This window comes from Palaemon carinicauda, chromosome 10, assembly GCF_036898095.1.
Source record: "Palaemon carinicauda isolate YSFRI2023 chromosome 10, ASM3689809v2, whole genome shotgun sequence".
NCBI lineage: Eukaryota > Metazoa > Arthropoda > Malacostraca > Decapoda > Palaemonidae > Palaemon > Palaemon carinicauda.
The window spans coordinates 157,091,380-157,114,091 of NC_090734.1; the positions used below are offsets into that span (position 1 = coordinate 157,091,380).

The 22,712-nt window shown below is 36.0% G+C and overlaps 2 long non-coding RNA genes across 6 annotated transcripts in view; one reads left to right on the forward strand and one right to left on the reverse strand.

Moving 5' to 3' along the window:
- Positions 1-492: 492 nt before the first annotated feature.
- The window catches only part of LOC137648900 (uncharacterized), a 63,360-nt gene continuing 41,140 nt past the window's right edge, over positions 493-22,712 (reverse strand). The window contains exons 4-6 of one of the 3 annotated variants that reach the window (XR_011045749.1): positions 22,445-22,651; positions 8,966-9,177; positions 493-2,311 (exon numbers count right to left, since the gene is read on the reverse strand). This is a non-coding gene — a long non-coding RNA (uncharacterized lncRNA). Of the gene's footprint in view, positions 2,312-8,965; positions 9,178-22,414; positions 22,652-22,712 lie in introns of all 3 variants that reach the window. The other 2 variants (XR_011045751.1, XR_011045750.1) reach the window with 2 other exon arrangements.
- On the forward strand, positions 10,740-19,119 carry LOC137648899 (uncharacterized). 3 transcript variants are annotated; one of them, XR_011045746.1, is made up of 3 exons: positions 10,781-11,209; positions 18,308-18,609; positions 18,946-19,119. It is a non-coding gene; the product is annotated as an uncharacterized lncRNA (long non-coding RNA). The 3 variants fall into 3 exon arrangements; XR_011045747.1 differs by having other exon boundaries at positions 10,782-11,209; positions 18,325-18,609; XR_011045748.1 differs by lacking the exons at positions 18,308-18,609; positions 18,946-19,119 and adding an exon at positions 11,546-11,719 and having other exon boundaries at positions 10,740-11,209.

A 22,712-nucleotide genomic window follows, 5' to 3' on the forward strand; every position in this document is an offset into this window, starting at 1 on the left:
ATAATAATAATAATAATAATAATAATAATAATCCCACTGGGCTATCAGATAGAATAGTGTGCCCGAGTGTACCCTCAAGCAAGAAGGTAAATAATATACTGTAGGACTACTATATAGACCTCTACTCCACTGAAATCTTACACTAACAAAATATTCCGTCGAATTGTGAGAATATTAACGCTTAGCCTCTCGTGAAATTCACTACAGTACTGTACATTATTCAATAATTAACCCTTTTACCCCCAAGCTATTTGGAACTTTCCAACCACTAACCCCGAGGCATCTTTTTTTCAAGCACAATTTGCAACATATATCCTTTAAATTGCTCTAACAGCCTTAATTTTCGTCATAGCGAGGTCAGGTTGGTCTCATTCTTTTGGAAAATGCCTGAAGTTTCTCATAAAGTTATCAAAAATATGCAAAACAATGTGAATAGCAGTTTTTTGCAAGGACGTACCAGTACGTCCAAGGGGGTAAAGGGATGAGTTTTGTGAAACGTATCAGTACGTCCATTGGGGGTAAAAGGGTTAATAACAAAACTAACTTCAGTTCGAGACATATACTACCCATCAACCAATCAGATCTGGTATCAACCTAAATGCAGTATGAGCTCAAGAAACATATGTCCTACCTAAACATTTCTAGGAAACTCAAGTCCTTTAGTATCAGTAACACGTAAAAAGAGCAGGTTTTTAAAGACGTCAGTTTCACAAACTTTGCCCAGGAAACACTTTCTTACAGCTGCTGTACTTCATACTACAGTGACAGTGAGTTTCGTCCTACCATTTTCCGTTACATGGCCCATCTCCAATGGGATAGCAAGACAGGAGGCCTTAGGCTATTATCAATAGCCTATAAAACTCTCTTTAGTTTCTAAAATAAATACCACATATTGTATTAAAATTATTAACCTCACGTGTGCTCCAGTATTGTTTAAAGCATGAAATACCCCCAAAATACATCCAAGTTACAGTGGAGTACAGTGCTTTCCTTTTTTGAAGCTGTCTAAAATTCATTTGAGTTCTTTGGGATAAAAAATGGCAGTAAAATACCAGTCAAATTATACCTCCAATATCTTCGATCAAATGAGGAGCCGCTGGAGCGAGATGGACAGAAATCACTGAAGGCCGTGAGACATAAAACAACGTGTTACGGAAATCACAAGGAGGGGCGGAGAAAAATCTCTTTTAATTGTCAAAAAGAAACTGAAATTTCTCCTCCATATGTCAACGAGTGTTGAGTGCAGGTGAAAATACAAGACTTAAGTCACTCAAGAAAGACCATACATATCAGGATTTCCAACAATACAAGCTAGATAATCTTCCTACTTTTCATTGAAGAAGAAAAGTTTGTCTTAGAGACAAGCTCTACTTCTTCAAAGTCACTTGAGATAAGAGACACAACTCTTTTGGACAAAATTGTGCCAATATCTGCGAGAGGAGACGGTCTTTCCTTCCTCTATATATAGTTTGCATGTCTAAGAAGTCTTTCTTTACCTTCTAAATTTTCATGAACGATATAAAAAAAGGCTTTAACCTTTAACCATAAATTCAAACTAAGATCTTCAGAAAACTGTATTATACTCACTGACCATAGTTACTCCGGCTGGCAGCCTAGCCAAAACAACTATGGTCAGCGAGTATAATCAGAATGAAATTGAAGGTGGGTGGACTGTATCAAGGATGACCTTCGATCTAAGGGATTAACCGGTGATGAGGTATGGGACAGAGGTAGATGGAGAAAGCTGACCAGAAACATCGACCCCACATAGGAGTGGGAAAAGATGTAGACAAAGAAGATCTTCAGAAAACTAAACAGTACCTTTCAATCTCCCAAATACTACAAAAAACTTAGGATGTGTCCTTTTGCAAGGTCCAGTCAAGGTTTGAACTGTAGCAGAGCTTAAGAAGACAGAAAAATGCTGAAGCCAAGAATAAACAAGACTCAATAAACAATAAATTGGAGGATGGAATGAGGAAAATGAGGCCGACATCCAGACATACGTACACTTACACACAATTCATACTATACACATTCCTAAATACCTAAAACCTTTTTCAACATTGATGAGATGAACGTAAACAAAAGTTCATTCATGCAACAAAAGTGTTTGTTTATGGGCTCCTCTTCTTGAATTTTGAAAAACCAGGAGATTAAATCACTCCAGAAAATGCAGGATGGCTAAAAATTCCACTTGGACGGATCAAAACGGATGCCCTTTGGCTTCCCAAGCTCTGCATGACTTGATTCGTACAAGAGAAAAGGATGATATTCTTTCTTCGGTATGGCTTCCAGATCCTCACCATCTAATCTGAAATAGAACGTTACATCGTTAGCACTGCTAGAAATACACAAGAATTGCAAAGGTACATCAAAAAAATTTCATGCTTCTAGAAATATTCAAGAATTGCAAAAGTACATCAAAATCTATTTAAAGCATTATGTGCCAAAATCATAACATGAAAAAATAGAAAATAGGTTTAACCAATATAGTCTGCAAAGATATTTAGTTTCATAAAAAAAAAAAAAAAAATACCATCTGGTATTTTGATACCACAAAAAAATACCATCTGGTATTTTGATACCACAAAAAATACCATCTGGTATTTTGATACCACAAAAATATACCATCTGGTATTTTGATACCACAAAAAAATACCATCTGGTATTTTGATACCACAAAAAAATACCATCTGGTATCTTGAACTTCCTTGATACATATTTCTGATAATATCTAAAGACGGAAGTCTTCCTTCCGTACAATAACAAATATAATGATTGGCCCAGTAAAAGCAAAATGAAACAAGAATAAAGACTTATATTAACTAAAATTAATATTCAATTAAATGGAATCACTTCAACTAAATTATTATTATTATTATTATTATTATCATTATTACTATGGAGTGAAGGAAGCTCTGGGTGATAGGAGGATAGATGTGAGCGAGGCAAGAGAGCGTGCTAGAAATAGGAATGAATGGCGAGCGATTGTGACGCAGTTCCGGTAGCCCCTGCTGCTGCCTCCGGTGCCTTAGATGACCGCGAAGGTAGCAGCAGTAGGGGATTCAGCATTATGAAGCTTCATCTGTGGTGGATAATGGGGGAGGGTGGGCTGTGACACACTAGCAGTACCAGCTGAACTTGGTTGAGTCCCTTGTTAGGCTGGGAGGAACGTAGAGAGTAGAGGTCCCCTTTTTGTTTTTGTTTCTTTGTTGATGTCGGCTACCCCCCAAAATTGGGGGAAGTGCCTTGGTATATGTATATATGTATGTACTTCAACTAAACATTTTAATAAATTTCATGAAATAGTTTGAACAGGTGAAACAAGGAAGACCAGAAGGTGATATAGAAGTACCAGAATGCAGATTAGTGCTTATACAGTATTATCCCCGAAAATCTCAAAAGCATGGCATTTAAGAAGGCCTGGATCAGGTGGGAACTGCATACTTTATAACCTAAAACGCTGAAATTTGAGTAGAAGGGGTAGTACTCTATCAGGGTTGATTCACACTAACGGTCCAGTCACGCTCCAATCTCGGTTACGTCTGGGTACTGTGGTGTTCACACCTTCGGTTCGCTCTCGGTCCGATCAGTGTCTTGGCAAAATTATAAATATAAGGAAAAAGCATAAATGCATAGAAATATTGTTCAGTGATACTATAATATGTATTTATGCAGTGAACATTAACCTGTTATTGTACTTATTGTTACTTTTCTTTCAGGACCAGAGCGACACTGGAGCGAGAGTAGACCGAGGCTCCGGCATGAATGCTTCCATTTAAAATCATGTAACAATATTTGACCGGACTATAATTGGAGCAAGAGTGGAGAGCGACCGGACGGAAAGTGTGAATCAGTCCTAAGGCGGGTGGGAAAGAGAACTCTATTCTTATAGAACAGAGAAAGCATGATGAAAACCTATGGATAATAAAGACTAGAACTCCAAGTACACTAATTTCCCATCATACACTTTCTTTCACACTTGCAATCATCTGTAAAAGGGAGTAGACTATCCAAAGGAGACTAAAATTAGTGTAGATTGTAAACAGTAGTAATTTATAATAGCAAGCTAGCATGAAAAGGGATGAATTGGATTCATAAAAATTTAGGCGAGATAACAGACACCTAGGCAGGTCAGGTCATTCAGCCACTTCACACCCTGGTAACCTTAAATTAATTGCATAAACTAGACTGATTGCAATAATTAGCCAAGCAAAACTTTTGCACTAAATCACTAAGCAAAAAAATGTTCAAAGTTCAAAGTTGGAGCAAATGTTTTTATGTTGACCAGGCAGACATGAGTCTTTTTATAGTTTATATATGACATCTGTTTTTGACGTTGTTGGTAGTTTATATGAGACATGTCTGTTTTGACGTTACTGTTTTTAGAATGAGTTATTGTTAATTTGATCTCATAATTTATTTATTTCCTTATTTCCTTTCCTCACTGGGCTATTATTTCCTACTGGAGCCCTTGGGCTTATAGCATCTAGCTTTTCCAACTAGGGTTGTGGCTTGGCTGATAATAATAATAATATGTTTCTTAGCTATACAAAGCCGAGTCCTTTAATTAAGGAGGTAACTTCAGCGCAAGCTGGAATCGCTTGTTGGAAATGGATAACGAACAGTTATCCGACTGGCAAAGGCGCGAGGTGAGAAACCCTAGTCAGAGAAGTCCTGAACCCCTCAAGTCCAGGACTAAGGCGTGGTGGTTGAGGAGGGAAGTTAAATTAAAGGATTCAGGCTTGTATAGACAGAAAAATTAATTTGTTCCTATGCAGCATACAAACCCTCATCATTTAATTAGGGAGACTCACTGCTTGGAAAGTTGGAAGTTCCCTGGAACCAAAACTAGAAGGTTCTAATTCCACCCTGGAAGAGTTCAACGCTTTATCTGTGGAGAAGCAAAGTGAGGTCTCCTAACAACCCCTATCTGTTTTGCATGAGGATTGAAAAACTGATAGGACCTATGTTGTACATATGACATTGTATTAGATCAGCTTAGAGGAACCCTTCTCCAAAGATGACGTCAATAAACTGCAATACTGATCGAAGTAAAATAATACTTGCAACTAATTATAATAATAGGTGCCTGGAAAAAACAAAAACAAAATCCCAATTAAAGAAAAATCGAATTGGTTTGATAATGAATTACATGAAGAAAAAAAAAAGAAAAAGAAAAATGGAGGATAAATGGAAAACAAATAAAAATAATGAAAACTGGCAACATTACAAATCAGCTAGAAATCGCTACAATTACCTTATCTTAGTTAAAAAAAAGGCCTATTATAAAAAAGTGTGCAATGGAAATGACCCACGGAAAATACATAAGAACCTAAAGAAACTATTAGGTCTAAAGACAGAAATAGTAGTGCCTGACATAACTAATGATCCTAAATGCCTAGCAAATGATTTTATTGATTATTTTGAAGAAAAAATAAATCAAATCTGCTCCAGTTTTCGCAACATCGGCACAACAGAATGAAGGAATACATCAGCAACACGTGTAAGTAAGCTAAGGGTATTCAAAGAGTTAATTCAGAATGATTATATGAGAATAATAAAGAAAGTAAAAAAAAACCCTACTGCTGAAATGATCCATTTCCAATTAACGATGTAAAAGATGCAGAAAATTTCACCAGACTACAAGAGACCTACCGAAACATGGTAAATATGAGTCTATCACAGGCAGTTTTCCCTGATTGTGAGAAAGTTGCATGTATCAAGCCTGTCTATAAAGGAAAAGGTGATATAGACAATTTAAGTTCATATAGGCCAATATCAAATCTGTCATATTTTTCGAAAATTATTGAAACTGCTGTACACGAACAAACCTGGAAATATCTGAAACAATCTACTGTAATGCCATACCTGATGATCAATCTGCATACAGAGAAAATTACTCCACAAACAACAGTGTTAGCGATTAAAAATGACAACAGAAATTATAACAAATGGCAAGTGTTGGATTCTTGTGATGCTGGATCTAAGTGCAGCATTTGATACCGTAGAACATACATATCTGATGAAAGACCTTAAAGCTGTGGGCATCGTAGAACGAGCATATGACTGGTTTGTGAGTTATCTTGAAAACCGCAAAGTTAAAGTAGTAATATCAAATGTTGAATCTGAGACACGATAACTAACCAAAGGGGTGCCTCAAGGCAGTGTACTAGGTCCTCTCCTGTTTGAAATTTACACGATTGAACTAGCAAATATACTTGAAACTCACAGAGTTAAGTTTAAAATATACGCTGATGATACACAATTCTATTTCCCAATAGCATCAGTTGATGAAGCTAAAAGAAAGATACATGAAATAATGAATGAGATTAAGGCTTGGATGTTAACAAATAAGCTCAAGCTCAATGAAGATAAAAGTGAATGTACTATTTTTGGAAATGAAAAAGATATAAAAAGAATCAAATGCTTCCAAAGAATTGAAATAGGTCAATCGATCATTGACCTAAAGAAATCCGTCAGAAATCTTCAAGTAATCATGGATGATAAGACTGACAATGAATGAACATATAAATAATAGTAAGAAATTGTAACTATCACATTAAAAACATAGCATTTATTAGTAAATACTTAAATGAAAAATCTATGGCCATACTCATTAATCACCACATATTTTCAAGAATTGATTACTGCAACTCACTGTTCTAGGGCTTACCAAATTATCAGCTGAAGAAAATTCAGAGAGTACAAAACAGAGCCGCTAGATTAATAAAAGGACTACACAATAGGGATAGAATTACCCCTGCACTAATTAAATTACACTGGCTTTCGGTAAAGGTGAGAATTGAATACAAGCTACTCTTACTAACGTTTAAGATACTGAACCAAAATATCTAAAAGAATGCCTGAACAAACTAGAACTAGAAACAAATGTTACCATAAAACGCATGAGTGACAAACATAGACTATCTAAACCAAGAACAAATAGTAAATTTGGTGAAAGGGCTTTTAGCTACTGTGTGTCTAGATATTATAATAAACTGCCAACTGAAATGAAGGACCTAAAGGGAGCAATTGAATTTAAGAGGAAACTAAAGACTTTACTTTTCACAAGATCATATGATTTGGAAGATGCTACAATCAGGGAATTGTATAAGTTATAATGAAAATGTTTTGTTAGATGATTGATATGGACCCACCCGAGAAGTAGTTCACTCAACTTCAGTGGAGGGTTGGATTTAAACCCAAAACAAGTAAGGAAGAATTAAATACCAAGTACGTGATTAATGAGTTCATATGAAATTCAGCATCCCCTGCCTCGTAAAGGGATTATGTCTTTGGATAAAAAGAATGGTGTTCTAAAGAGAAACTCACCAGCAATTGGTCCAATCACCGTGTGATGCTTAGACCACTTGTCCCAGAGGGAGAGGGCAAAAGAATGAAGAAGAACACAGTTATACTGTACTGTACTACCTTACATTCCAGACTCACATCTAAACTTTACGGTAGATGAGATGCATACTTGTCCCATGTGGGAGCTAGGCTGGTTACACAACAGCTCGAGCAGCAAACACAGGTCCAAGTATGAAGGTGTCAAGGGCCTTGTGGGTATAATCTTGCAAGTAAAGGGCCATGAAGGTTATCTGTCTCTTCCAGATGCCAGCCTTTAACACCTGGCCTTTTGATAGATTTCTCTTGAAAGTGAGCATGGGGCCATTACCTCTGACCTCGTGAGCTCTGGTCCTGGCTGGCATCTCAACTCTCTTGACATACACAGTCCAAAGCACAGGGTCTTGAACTGGTACATCACACTGTAGAGGGAGAAGCAGAGGTACTTTTGAAAGTCTGATGAAAGGCACTTGAAAGTGCGTGTCCTTCACATCTATATAAAGCATGAAGTCTCCCTTTCTGATGGAAGACAGAAAAGGCCACACTGTTTTTATCTTGACCTTTGTTTAATGTACATGCTTGTTCAGAGGAGAGAAGTTGATGACCAGTCTCCACCCACCCGTTACCTTCTCCACCGGAAGAATTGACTGTAGAAGCCCAGAGATCAGTCACGAACGACTTCGAGTGCGTTTTTCTTCAACATCCATTCCACCATAGGGCCAGGCCTTTCACGAATGTTGGAGTCTTCAACAGGAACTCTACCAGAACTAGAGATAGAGGATGCCAGTGGTCCAGAAAAGGAAGCAAGAACTTCCATTCCCTTTTCCAACAACCCACATTGCAAGAGAGAAAGAATTCAAAGTTTTTTCAGGATTTGTTTTTACGTGTATACTCAACAGCTCTCAAAGCAAAAATAAGTCTCCTCTGACTGGAGAGGGGGAAGAGCTTTTCACACCACACCTTCACCAGTTGTATAACTGCCCGTTATCCGATTTAAACAACTGATTCCAGCCTGCAATGAAGTAATCTTCCTAATTAAAGGGCAAGGGTTTGTATGCCATACAGAAATAAACTGTAAAAATTCAAGCTCTAACTTCTTTCATCACTTCCCTAGACTGCTTTATCACATTCTCTTTTTTTCTCAATAAACTCTACTTACAAAAACACCCAAGATAAAGTTTTTTCTAAGTTAACTTCAGTAAAGTAAACGGTAATAAACGTTGTGTGACCATTACTACAAAAGGAGAGTATGAATTAATCATTATTTCCACAGCAGTATGTACAGTATTGGAAAACTTAACACCTTAATTTTGTATCGATATGAAACAAGAAGGCAACTTGTACAAATGCATGAAACTGTATACCATTAATAGAGTTCTAGCCTTATTCACCATCTACAGAAATTCATACAGGTACAGTAATATGTATGGAACAAGAAAAACTAAGTACAACACATCACCTATACTAAAGAGAATTCCCATTATACAGTACTCAATAGTACACTGTGAAATTGCTGTATGTCTGGAAAAGACTACTGTAGCATGTACGCAGAGTTTGGCAAAAGAAAAAGATTTACTTTTGACATTTTTGATGTGCTGATTAATGGGTTACTTACTTGCAAATGCAAAATCCACTGCAGTTGCAGACGCGGAATCGATTGGAACTTTCCAGCAGAGAAAATCCAGCAAGGAAAATTTGTGCTCTCCACCATCCTTTATACATAATAACCCAACACCAGTAAAATCATTCAGTGATTCTTAGTTTCAGTCCAGTCATTATGTTATTTGAATCGTCCTTCTTTGGTTCATGACTTGCTGTGATTTTTAACTGAAAAGGCGAGAAGAGAAGATGTATAAACAATGTCTGGATACAATACACAGTGACCCTTCCTTGAAACATATGTCTCAGGATGATAAATAATCTCTATAGCTGGAGAGCAAGATTGAAAAGAAACAAGAATAGAGGTACAGTATAGTAAAAAGCTTAAGAAAAGAGTGCAGCTAAGGAACGTACGGACACTCCAAAGACCTCTCAGTAATGCCAACAGTGGACCACTTGAAATGCAATATGCACTACCCACCTACAGGCCACAAAGTTTGGTAAAAGCAATCATAATGTGCTAACTTTATTTCCTTCAGTATTCTGTTGTTATAAGGCCTTCTAACTCCTATTGGGACTAAGTACTTTATGCCCAGCCAACAAAATAAATAAACATCATTTCAGACACATTCCTTGCCTCTTGAACTATACCACAATGAATGATAGCCCTGGTAACTACTGATATCAACTACACTGATTTTAATAATAAGCCGCACAAAAAATCTTGCTGGTAGGCAAGATGAGCAGCCTGACCCAACAAATCCTTAAACACTAAAAATTCAAGTTCTAACTTCATTTATCACTTCCATAGTTTGCTTTATTACCGTATATATTTTCTTTTTAATAAACGCTACTTACAAAAATACCCATGATAATAGTTTCTTCAAGGTAGAGTAAATGGTAATAAACTTACATTGTGCAAACATTAGTACAAAAGGATTGTGTGAAATAATTTAAATTCCAATACAATATGTATGGGAAAACTTGAAACCACAATTTTGGAGCTATATGAATCAAGATGGCAACTTGTTTAACATCCACTAAACTGTATAACATAACATTAAGAGAGGTCTAGCCCTATTCATCATCTATAGAAATCTATACAGGTAATGATGAAACAAGATGAAGTAAATACAGTATAGTAGATGTAAAAACCTTTTAAGAAACAGTATTTATGACACACCACCTATACAAATGAGAATTACATTTATATACTGTATAGTACAGTCTGTGAAGCTGCTGTATGTCATGAACATAACAGATTACTGTATTATAGAAGGTAGTAGGTTGGCCAGGGCACCAGCCACCTGTTGAGATACTACTGCTAGAGTTATGGGGTCCTTTGACTGGCCAGACAATACTATACTGGATCCTTCTCTCCGGTTACAGTTCATTTTCCTTTTGCCTACCCATACACCGAATAGCCAGGACTATTCTTTACATATTCTCCTCTGTCCTCATACCCTGACAACACTGAGATTACCAAATTATTCTTCTTCACTAAAGGGGTTAACTACTGCACTGTAATTGTTCAGTGGCTACTTTCCTCTCGTAAGGATAGAAGAGACTTTTTAGCTATGGTAAGCAGCTCTTCTAGCAGAAGGACACTCCAAAATCAAACCATTGTTCTCTAGTCTTGAATAGTGCCATAACCTCTGTACCATGGTCTTCCACTGTCCTGGAGTAGAGTTCTCTTGCTTGAGGGTACACTTGTGGAAAATGAAAAGGAATTTCATTTTTTATTTGCATATTAATTAAATAATTCCATTACTTAGGTGTGAAAATGAAAATTGCTTTATATTTGTTTAATTTGCCAAATACACAATTCGTGATCTCTGTTATTTTAGATGAATCTAAACTGAGCTTGTTGTCACAGTTACTTACAATCTAGTTCGCTAGTAAACTACCGAGATCACCAATTGAGTGTTTACATTTAAGAAAACAGAAGTCTGTTCCAGTTCTTTTGTTCTGGTAGATCAGTTCAACGTGAGGCAGAGTGGAGAGAGGTTTGTCGATCCATCATTATACATATATCCGGCCGATCAACGATCCTATGGTTTTATCCGGGAATTATCTTCGCTCTGGATTTGGATTTTTTTAACCTCATGAACTCAAAGTAATATATAAGTGCGACATCGATGGGGCTCATGGAGACGGCAACCGGGTATTATTCCGTATATCGGAAGTTTGAACCCCTGAGACTACCACACCACCTCGTCCATTAAAGTGTAGCTTTATTCCTGCCGGGCTGATATAAGATGTGAGTAACTTGGTGATTATGCACGCTCAGTATACTTTAATTTATAACAGTTAACAATTCCATTCATGAATTGTGGCAGCCAGCGTGTCTGCTATTAATATTTAATATAATTTGACCTTGAACATTTTAAATTATACTGTATTTGGTGTATTTTATCAACTTTAAACGCAATTTTCACTGTTTCACCTTTAATATAAATTCGAGTAGATTATCGTGCTCGGCTTGTTATTTGTCAAGTTTTCTTTATATAGCTCGAACTTTCTTAAGGGTAATTTTTTGCGTTGGGTTAGATGCTGTTTTATATCCTTTTACAGTGTATTGTTTCATAAATTTCAGGTCAGTGTTGAATAAAGGGATATATGGTGAAGAGATTATTACTGCATACGACCACTTGGTAATTTGAGTGGTTGAATATTCTCGAGGACTTCGGAACGGCAACTCAGCTTACTGCTTTCAATTATTTAACTATGTAAACGATCAGATGTATTGTTAAATATAGTCATTTTAGAACTAGATATTTTATTATATCCCAGAAGTTTATTCAAATGGCGCCCCCGGGTGGGCGCGCTGGAAAGCTGCTGTTGCCGTTTCCGTGGCCTCATTCGGTGTCGTAACTTGCTAATTGGATTATTTTTCTCATTACGAATTGTTTGGTGAATTATTGGTATTTCATTTAAGGTGGTAATAATTTTTCATTTTACTGCGCGTTGTTTCGTGTTTAGTTTTATTGCTTGTTTGACAATTTCGTAATGCATTCGATTATATACGTGCGATATTGTTAGTTATTACCGGCCGTGCTGTGGTTTGTTTAGTTTTGCTTGTTTGGCAATTTCTTAATACATTCGATTGTTTACGGGCGATATTGTTAGTTATTACCGGCCGTGCTGTGATTTGTTTAGCATTCGTGATTTTTTTTTTTAGTATATATTTGTAACATTTATTTCTTTGTGAGCAGTATCTGTGTTTTGTGCCAAAATGTCTCATAAACTTAAATATCACATTAGTTCACGATCGAATTTTAGAGGACAAGTGAATATTATTTTTAATGACATTTCAAGTTTGTCTGGTAAATCGGAAGATGAAAGAAAGATTCTTGAAATCAAATTAAACCGAGTTAAAGATGAACTTTCCAGATTGGATGTTATCATTAGAGATTTGAAATGGGAAGATAATGCTTCGGACGAAGCCAAAGCTGTTGCTGAGAACGAAAGGGAAATTACTGAGAGTAGTTCTTATGATGACAAAATAAATCGGTGTTTGTATAATTTAACCAAAGTTTCTGTATCACAATCGCCATGTTGTAATAGTGGTAGGCTTAAAAGTCCTGAGGCTCCTTTGCCTACGTTCTGTAGCCAAGATGGTGAAGATTTGACAAAGTTTTTAAGTCAGTTTGAAGATGTTGTACAGCGGTATAATTATTCAGACTTTGACAAGTTTTTGCTATTAAAACAGCAAATTTCCGGTAGAGCGTCACATTTGATTAATTCATTGGATAGTGTACAACAGTCTTATACTATTGCAAAGGATTTACTCTTACAAGCACTTGCGTCTCCTTCAGTTCGTAAGTTTAATGTATTGCAGCGTTTGACAGAGTTGAAGTTGGATTTTTCATCTGATCCATTTGAGTATATTGGTAATATTAATTCTATACAAGACTCTATTAAAAGTTTGAGTATCTCTGTTGATGACGTAGTACAGTATTTTTCATGGAAGGGACTAAACAAAAAATTTCAAGATCAGCTTGTGCAAATTACAAATGAAACTAACCCTTCTTTGGATCAGATAAAGAGCAAGTTCTTTGAGGCGAGTGAGAGATATATGGAAGTACAGAAACGAGTTGATTATAGATCCAAACACAGACCATGTCCCTCTAATTCAGCTTTTGGTTTAGCAGCCAAAGTAGATTGTCAATCAACCCCCACCACAAGTTTAGCATCTAACGTAAAGTTACGGAAAGATAATGCTAATGTATTCAAACATTGTTCTCTTTGTGATAATGGTGACCATCCAGTTCATAAATGTAGTAAATATCCGGACCCTAAATCAAAGCTCGATAGGCTGAAGAAACTTAAAGCTTGTATAAAATGTGCCCGGTTGGATCACTCTTCAGATAAGTGCAATTTCTATTTTGCCAGACGTTGTTTTTGTGGTTCTTTTCATTTCGCGTTTTTGTGTTTGAGTAATATAAGGAAAGAACACACAAATGATAGTAATGGTTTGGCAAAGAAGGGTAAAGATAAGCCTCCAAAGTCAGATAAGGTAGAAGTAAAAGATAAGAGTTCGAGTATAACTTTTGCTGAAGCCTCAAGGGATGTTATGATGGTAAATGATTGTAGTCTTGCAATTCTACCCACCTTTTCTTGTGACCTTCCTAATGGAAATCGCATCCGTTGTTTGCGAGATGGGGGATGTCAATCAAATTTCATAACTGAAGAGTGTGCTGTTAGGGAAAATTTACCAATTGTTAAATCAAATATTACGTTAAGAGTAAATGGATTTAATTCTTCCCGATTGTACAATACGTGTTCTTATAAAGTGTCTATGATGATTGGGGACAGATTATGTGAATTGGAGGCTATGAGTGTACCATCCATTAAAACATGTTTAAAACATGTTTAAAACTACCTGGTTTGACATCTGTTGTTCAGGGTTTTATTGAAAAGGGCTATACTGTTGCTGATAAATATCTGTTGAATGGAAAGGATGAAATTATGGACGTAGATTTCATCTTAGGGTCGAATTCTGCATATTGCCTTAAGGAAAATACTGTTCTTTTTGGTGACTTAGAGGGTAATATACCTTCTGTGTACTCGGTAACTCCGTTGGGTATTATGCTCATAGGAAATCTGGATCAAATGAGTCATAATTTGATACATTTGAAGAATTGTCAGGACACTGTTGCCCATATTTCATGCTCTAATATTTTATCTACAGTATGTGAAGAAGTTGAGGACATGGGTAATGTCTGCAATGCTTCCCTGACAAACAGTTATACGGAAGTTGGAGCTAATTTTGCGGTACTTGATCATAATGGAGAAATTATAGACACTGAATTTGAGAGAGCCAGCAAAGAAGTTCTCGACAACTTATGTTTGAAAACATTGAATTTTGATGATGTTAATATTCCAGAAGATTATGTCGAGAACAATGATAAAATTGTTGACTATGTTCTCAGTAACACAACTCGGAATGCTGACGGCAGACTAGTTATGCCCTTAATTTGGAATAATAAAGTAAAACATTTATTGGGCAAAAATCGTCATTTGGCAACTCAAATTTTGAAGTCTAATTTAAAGAAATTCACCATAAAGAATCCTGATTACTTAAATATGATGGATCAATATTTCAAAGAACAACAGGAGTTAGGCATCATAGAAAGAATAGAGAATTTGGAACAGTTTTTGTTGGAGAATCCTTGTCACAGTTTCATGGGTCACCTGGGAGTTTTCAAGCTTGAGAGAGAGACTACAAAATGTCGGGTGGTCTTTTTGTCTAACCTTAGTGAAAGAGATCCCTCTCAGAAAGTTACACGAAGTCACAATCAAGCCATGTTGAGTGGACCTTGCATCAATCAAAAGATAACCACTGCTCTTTTGAACTTACGCTTTGATACTAAATTGCTATGTTTTGATGTAAAGAAAGCTTTTCTAAATATTTGCTTGACCCCTTTGGATTCAAACAAGCTGCTATTTTTGTGGTTCAAAAATATGGCTCGGAAAGATTATACTCTTGTTGGATATAGAAATTTGAGATTGCCCTTTGGCTTAGTTTGCTCACCTTGTTTGCTTTTGCTTGGTCTGTACAAAATCCTTATGATTGATACTGATATGGATTCTAAAGAAATTAAGGAACTTAAGAGACACATCTACTCCCTAATCTATATGGATAATGGTAGCATCACCTCCAATACTGCAGAAGAACTTCAGTGGGCATTTGATAATCTTAAAAACATATTTGAACCTTATAAATTTTTTCTGCAGCAGTTTGTCACTAACGATAAGGAACTACAGGATAAAATTGATGAAAATGAATCTAAGAAAACCTCAACAGAAGTTAAGCTTTTGGGAATGGTATGGAATCGTTTAGATGATACTTTAAGAACCCGACATTTGCAGTTGGATATTGGAGCAGATAATAAGAGGAAAGTATTAAAATCCATTGCTGCACACTATGATGTGTTTGGATTTACAGGACCAATTCTAAATAGAGCAAGATTGTTTTTGCACAAATTGCAGTGTGATGGCTCATTTGATTGGGATATGAAACTTGATGATAGCCTTTTGAGGGAATGGAAAAACATTTGTAGACAAGTCAATGCATCTCCTGAAATAAAGATTCAAAGGTTTGTGGGAAGAAGGAATAGTCAGTATAGATTGGTAGCCTTTACTGATAGCAGTAAAGATATATATGGTACTACTGTTTATATTCAAGAGATTGATTCTTTGGAAGTTAGTTTTGTACTTGCAAAAAACAGAATTGTCAACAAAGCGCTTTCAGCTAAGGGAATTCCTTCATTAGAATTTCAGTCTATTGTATTGGGTTCGGAAGTATTAATTGACCTTTATAAAGATCTGGTAGGCCCTGCTTGTGTTTCGCCATTAGATATAGTAGAATTGAAGCTATATTCTGACAGTCTAGTTTCTCTTGCTTGGATTAATTCTCATGTTCATAAGCTTGAGAAGCAAAGTAAAAAAAGTATATTCATTCTTAATCGGTTGGAACACATAAGTAGACTTTGTGAAATTCATCCTATTATTTATGGATTTGTTTCAGGTATTGAAAACCCAGCTGATCAAATTACCAGACCTGTTTCATATAGAACTCTTATAAAGTCTAATTATTTTTCAGGATCTAAATTTTTAAAAGTGTGTTCTAATATGGATATGCAGATCAGCAGAGATGATATTTTGAATATTCAGGTTCCAAATCCTTTGGCAAAACCCGACCTTTCAGCCCTGGAAGCACGCAACTATCAGGTCATGCATGGCACGTCTATAGCTAAAGTTAATGAGCATTTAATATCTCCACAGAAATATTCTGATTTCTACAAACTGGTTTCCGTGCATAGATTAGTTTTAAAGTTTGTTCACATTCTAAAAGGTAGACTGTATAAAAGGGATACAGTTAAATACGCTCATATGAAAGTAACCTCAACAAATTTGTATACAGAGGCTATTACTCAAATCCTGAAAGTTGACCAAGACATTCACTTTGCAGATGTGAAAAAGTATTTTTCAAGTAAGTTCAAGAATGTTGGGAATATCCCCAATCTAGTTAATCAACTTAATGTTTATCCTGATAGGACTGGTTTATTGAGAGTTAGGAGTAAATTTTCTCGTTGGAAATGTGATGAAAGTATCCGTTATCCCATATTGTTGTCAAAGCACAGTGAGCTTGTGAGATTGATAATTTTAAGTTTACATTGTGCATTATCCCATTCAGGTTGCTATGTAATTTTAACAGAATTAAGAAAGCAGTATTGGGTACCGCACTACTTCTCTGTTGTAAAACGTGTATTGAAGGAGTGTATTACTTGTCGCAAGGTGAAACAGAGAACTATTAAACTTAATCAATCACCATACAGAGAATTTAGACTGGAACCCCCTAACATTCCATTTAAATATATTTTTATTGATCACTTGGGATACTTTCAGGTAAAATATCAACAGAAGAAAATTAAGGTCTGGATTTTGTGCATCACTTGTTTATGGTCAAGAGCAATAAATTTGAAGATATGTTTTGATCTTAGTACTGTAGAATTCTTGAGAGCCTTCCAGATCCATACTTATGAATATGGCATTCCTGAATTGTGCTTATCAGATTTAGGTTCATCATTGGTAGCTGGAGCAAATATAATGACTGATTTCTTGAGGGATTCTGATACTCAAGCATATTTTGAAGAAAATAATGTGAAGTCTCCCACTTTTGAACAATATTTCAAGGGTTGTCATCCATTGGGAGGTTTAGTTGAAGTTTGTGTTAAAATGGTGAAGCAACTAATCCATGGCTCTATTAAAAATTACGTGTTGGAATACAGAGATTTTGAGTTCATTGTTGCTCAAACAATTTATCAAGTCAATCGTAGACCTGTGGCATTTTTTGAAGGATTGAGAGATGAAAGTGATGACTTTATTCCAGACCCGATAACTCCTGAAAGACTTATCTATGGTTATGATAGGATCTCTCTTAATCTTATCCCCTCTTTGCAGCCAGACCCAGAAATGGATTCTGAATGGATTGCAAATAAGGAGCCACTTTTGCACATTAAAGAGAGCTATAATAAATTGAAAAATGTACGGAAGGCTCTGACTGAAACCTATAATAATGAATTTTTGGCTCATTTAATGAAGCAAGCAGTCAACGTTAAGAGTAGGTACAAACCCGTTACGCATAAACAACTAAAACCAGGTGATATTGTATTGATAAAAGAAGAAAATTGTAAACCCTTTAATTATCCAATGGCGGTGGTGAAGGAGACTGTAATGAACACTATTGGGGAGACAACTAATGCAATTTTATTGAAAGGTAGAACTCGCGAATTAGTAAAGCGTCATGTAAGCTCTTTGATTCCAATTTTAAGTGTAAATGAAATGCATGTAAACTCTGATCAGTCTGGGAAATCTGTTATTACTGATGACTCTTTTCAGATTGTAAATAAGGTGCGACGGAAAGCCGCCATGGAAAGTGAAACCAGAACTAAAAATATGCTTATTAATGAATAATTTAGTTCTGTGGAAATGTATATTTTGTATATATTTGGCTGGGTATTGCAGTAAAAATTTATTTACATTTTTGTGCTTAATTTTTGTAATAGTTCAATAATGTTGCTTTATTGAACCCTTCCCCTGGAGTGTGGAAAATGAAAAGGAATTTCATTTTTTATTTGCATATTAATTAAATAATTCCATTACTTAGGTGTGAAAATGAAAATTGCTTTATATTTGTTTAATTTGCCAAATACACAATTCGTGATCTCTGTTATTTTAGATGAATCTAAACTGAGCTTGTTGTCACAGTTACTTACAATCTAGTTCGCTAGTAAACTACCGAGATCACCAATTGAGTGTTTACATTTAAGAAAACAGAAGTCTGTTCCAGTTCTTTTGTTCTGGTAGATCAGTTCAACGTGAGGCAGAGTGGAGAGAGGTTTGTCGATCCATCATTATACATATATCCGGCCGATCAACGATCCTATGGTTTTATCCGGGAATTATCTTCGCTCTGGATTTGGATTTTTTTAACCTCATGAACTCAAAGTAATATATAAGTGCGACATCGATGGGGCTCATGGAGACGGCAACCGGGTATTATTCCGTATATCGGAAGTTTGAACCCCTGAGACTACCACACCACCTCGTCCATTAAAGTGTAGCTTTATTCCTGCCGGGCTGATATAAGATGTGAGTAACTTGGTGATTATGCACGCTCAGTATACTTTAATTTATAACAGTTAACAATTCCATTCATGAATTGTGGCAGCCAGCGTGTCTGCTATTAATATTTAATATAATTTGACCTTGAACATTTTAAATTATACTGTATTTGGTGTATTTTATCAACTTTAAACGCAATTTTCACTGTTTCACCTTTAATATAAATTCGAGTAGATTATCGTGCTCGGCTTGTTATTTGTCAAGTTTTCTTTATATAGCTCGAACTTTCTTAAGGGTAATTTTTTGCGTTGGGTTAGATGCTGTTTTATATCCTTTTACAGTGTATTGTTTCATAAATTTCAGGTCAGTGTTGAATAAAGGGATATATGGTGAAGAGATTATTACTGCATACGACCACTTGGTAATTTGAGTGGTTGAATATTCTCGAGGACTTCGGAACGGCAACTCAGCTTACTGCTTTCAATTATTTAACTATGTAAACGATCAGATGTATTGTTAAATATAGTCATTTTAGAACTAGATATTTTATTATATCCCAGAAGTTTATTCAAAACACTCGGGCACACAATTCTGTCTTATTTCTCTTATTATTATCATTACTAGCCAAGCTATAACCCTAGTTGGAAAAGAAAGATGCTATAAGCCCAAGGGCTCCAACAGGGAAAAATAGCCCAGTGAGGAAAAGAAACAGGGAAATAAATAAATGATGAGAACAAATTAACAATAGATCATTCTAAAAACAGTACCAACGTAAAAACAGATATGTCATATATAAACTATAAAAAGACTTAATGCCAAAATGATGATTTAATCAACGAATGATGAAGTAAACCTTTTCAATCGCTTTCCATAAATGAGATTAGAAATGGTTTTCAGAATTACAAACGTTCCCTGTCAAAACGTCTGCTCTGAGATTGGCGAGCTATGCCGACATGTCTGTTTCAAGATGCTATCGAGCTATTTCTTTCTAAAAGCACTGTCCACACGATCGAGCACGCCCGACTGGCAAACAGCGACGCCAGAATTATAGTTAGTAAGAATGAGGCCCGATGACGCCAGAAGCGGGAAAACCACAGACAGTGATCTGGCATTATACAGTGTTGCCAGATCCCTATTATTATTATTATCATTATTACTAGCCAAGCTACAACCCTAGTTGGAAAAGCAAGATGCTATAAGCCAAAGGGCTCCAACAGGGAAAAATAGCCAAGTGAGGAAAGGAAATAAGGAAATAAATAAATGATGAGAATAAATTAACAATATATCATTCTAAAAACAGTAACAGCATCAAAACAGATATGTCCTATATAAACTATTAACAACGTTAAAAAGAGATATGTCATATATAAACTATAAAAAGACTCATGTCAGTCTGGTCAACATAAAAACATTTGCTCCAACTTTGAACTTTTGAAGTTCTACTGATTCATCTACCCGATTAGGAAGATCATTCCACAACTTGGTCACAGCTGGAATAAAACTTTGAGAATACTGTATAGTATTGAGCCTTTTGATGGAGAAGTCCTGGCTATTAGAATTAACTGCCTGCCTTGTATTACGAACAGGATAGAATTGTCCAGGGAGATCTGAATGTAAAGGATGGTCAGAGTTATGAAAAATCTTATGCAACATGCATAATGAACTAATTGAACGACGGTGCCAAAGATTAATATCTAGATCAGGAATAAGAAATTTAAAAGACCGTAAGTTTCTGTCCAACAAATTAAGATGAGAATCAGCAGCTGAACACCAGACAGGAGAACAATACTCAAAACAAGGTAGAATGAAAGAATTTAAAACACTTCTTCAGAATAGATTGACCACCGAAAATCTTGTAAGACTTTCTCAATAAGACAATTTTTTGTGCAATTGAAGAAGACACAGACCTAATGTGTTTCTCAAAAGTAAATTTGCTGTCGAGAATCACACCTAAAATTTTATAACAGTCATACAAATTTAAAGAAACATCAATACTGAGATCCGGATGTTGAGGAGCCACCGTCTTTGACCTACTTACAATCATACTTTGAGTTTTGTTAGGATTCAACTTTGTACCCCATAATTTGCACCATGCACTAATTTTAGCTAAATCTCTATTAAGGGATTCACCAACCCCAGATCTACATTCAGGGGATGGAATTGATGGAAAGAGAGTAGCATCATCTGCATATGCAACAAGCTTGTTTTTTAGGCCAAACCACATGTCATGTGTATATAGTATGAAAAGTTATGGGCCAAGAACACTACCCTGTGGAACACCGGATATCACATTCCTATAATCACTATGGTGACCATCCACAACAACTCTTTGAGATCTATTACTAAAAAAATCAATAATAATGCTAAGAAACGACCCACCCACTCCCAACTGTTTCAGTTTGAAAACAAGGACCTCATGATTAACATGGTCAAAGGCAGCACTAAAATCAAGGCCAGTCATACGAACTTCCTGACCACAATCAAGGGATTTCTGTACAGCATTGGAGATTGTAAGAAGGGCATCACATGCTCCAAGGCCTTTACGAAAACCAAATTGCAAACTAGGGAGTAGATGATTACCTTCAGCAAACCTATTAAGACGTTTTGCCAGAAGACGTTCAAAAACTTTAGATATGGGAGTTATGGAAATTGGGCGGTAATCAGTGGGACTTGAGCTACCACAAACACATTTACATAAAAGAGTAACATTACCAATTCTCCAACAAGTGCTAAAAGCTCCTCTTCTTACTAACTTGCGCAAAATAACAGATAACTTTGGAGCTAAGAAATCTGCTGTCTTTATAAAAAACAAAGGAAAAATACCATTTGGGTCTACACCTCCGTAAGTATCAAGGTCCATCAACAGAGCTTTAATCTCACAAGATCAAAAAGCTAAACTAGTTAGTTTAGCCTCAGGAAAACAGGGATGAGGAAGTTGAAGTTTTTCATTACTCTGTTTACTGTCAAAGACATCAGCCAAAAGGGTTGCCTTTTCCTTTGGACAGTGAGTGATTGAGCCATCTGGTTTAAGTAAAGGAGGAACTGTTGCATCTACACCAAAGAGTGCAGATTTAAGGGTAGACCACCATTTATGTTCCTGAGTTGTACCAGAAAGGGTTTCTTTTATGGTTAATTTGTACTCCTTTTCAGTTGAGGTATAAACTCTCTGAGCAAAAGCTTGAAGCTAAGTATAGTTGTTCCAGGTCAAATCTGATCTGTTACCCTTCCAAAGATGATAGGCCTCCTGCTTCTCCAAATAAGCACGTCTACAATCATCATTGAACCACGGTTTGTCCTTCACTCGGTACCTTAGCACACGAGAAGGGATATGACCATCAATTATGTTGACTAGATTCTCATTCAAAGGGACAACAGGATCTACACTACTATATAATTGTGACCAATTCAAGCAAAACAGATCATGAAAAATCCCATTCCAGTCTGCTGGGGTTTCATATAAATTTTACAAGAGTATGATATATCAGGGACAGGCTGCTCAGTCTTCACTACTAAAGAAATCAAGGCATGATCAGATGTCCCAACTGGAGAACCAACCTTACTACTTATAACGCCAAGGGAGTCAGTGTATACGAGGTCCAAGCAATTACCAGACCTGTGAGTAGCTTCATTCATGATTTGCTCACAGCCTGTTTTGTTAAAGTTTTAATAGAGTATAAAGGAGATATTTATTTTAATGTTGTTACTGTTCTTAAAATATTTTATTTTTCCTTCTTTACTTTCCTCACTGGACTATTTTCCCTGTCAGGTAATAATAATAATAATAATAATAATAATAATAATAACAATAAATTTGTCAAACTGACAAAATTACTTTTGATATGATGCATAATGGGCTACTTACTTGCATATGCAAAATCTGCAGCAGCTGTAAACTTGGAATTGACGGGAACTTTCCAACAGGGAAAGCCTGCGCTCCTCGCCGTCCTCTATACAAAATAACCTTCCATTATTAAAGTCAACCGCTTGAATTGCACTAAAGATTCCTAGTTTCCGTCCAGCCAATATTTTAATCGTTTTTCTTCGGTTCACGAGTTACTGTGGCCATTGGCTGAAAAAAATATAAAGGCATGAGCATTGTCTGAATACAAGAAACAAAACACTTTTATGAA